Genomic DNA, 960 nt, shown 5'->3' with positions numbered 1-960 from the left:
GGACAGAAATCCCAGCAGAAAATCCCAAAGGGAACAGCTGGACACAAATTCCAGGGGGAAATCCAGGTGCTTTAGGTACCTGTGCCTCTTTTTGGGGCCTTTTCAGAGTTTTCCTGCAGCTCTGCCTTCCTCCCCAGCCTGTCAGCCACGTTCCTCCTCAGGGGGAGGAAACTTTTTCCACCTTCAAGAAGACACAAAATGAGGAATTCCTTCAGAATATTCCTCTGCAGGACCCTGGATCCTCCCAGATGAACTTGGAATGGTTTTGGGGTTTAGTTCTAAGGGGATTTGCTGGTTTTGATGTAAATATTTCACAAAAAGCTCTCACCCAGGAGGGTTTTCCTTTTCCCCAGCCTGTCAGGAAGATTCAGCTGGATCACAGGGTCCTCCCCTAAAATAAGGAATAATCCTTTCAGTGCATCAAAAAATCCCCTAATCCCCAAAAAAAGCCATTTTCTGGCTGCCAAAGCACAGGAATTAAAGAAGGACTGGGAGGGAAATTGGTTTTAATGATAAAACTTCCCATTTTAATCTTAACCAAACCCAGCAGCTACAAAAATTCCCAACTTTTCCAACAAAACCTTTAAAATTCAAACCAGGAAAGGCAGCAGTGCCTCTCAGGATTACCAGGATAATTATCCTAATGATCAGTGATGAGATGTAGGGGGTGTGGGATGGGAATTTTGGGATTTGGGATTACCTTCCTTGGAGGAAAGGGTCACAGTTCTCAGCACAGTCCTGACGTTTTCCTTCTCTGGCACAGGAATGCTCCGGGCTTGGAGAGGATCCACAGCCACTCCTGAAGGACCTTCTGCATGGAAAAACATGGAAAAATCAGGATATTTAGGAATTTTCATTGGAATTCCAAGCAGAAAAATCAGCTGCCACATGCTAGTGTAGCCCCTCTAAAAAAAAAATGGGAGTTTGTCCTTGCAGGATCTCCCAATTTGCAAAAAAAAA

At 44.6% G+C, this 960-nt stretch overlaps 1 long non-coding RNA gene across 1 annotated transcript; it reads right to left on the bottom strand.

The window, feature by feature from the left end:
- Positions 1 to 95: 95 nt before the first annotated feature.
- Positions 96 to 819, bottom strand: LOC120506973. Its single transcript, XR_005628655.1, has 3 exons — positions 701 to 819; positions 329 to 391; positions 96 to 181 (listed from the first exon to the last, which is right to left on the bottom strand). It is a non-coding gene; the product is annotated as an uncharacterized LOC120506973 (long non-coding RNA).
- Positions 820 to 960: the final 141 nt, after the last annotated feature.

This window comes from Passer montanus, unplaced genomic scaffold (assembly GCF_014805655.1).
Source record: "Passer montanus isolate IOZ18808 unplaced genomic scaffold, ASM1480565v1 scaffold4092, whole genome shotgun sequence".
In the NCBI taxonomy this organism is placed as follows: Eukaryota; Metazoa; Chordata; class Aves; order Passeriformes; family Passeridae; genus Passer; species Passer montanus.
The sequence above is the reverse complement of the archived record's forward strand: the minus strand, read 5'-3'. Positions and strand labels throughout refer to the sequence as shown.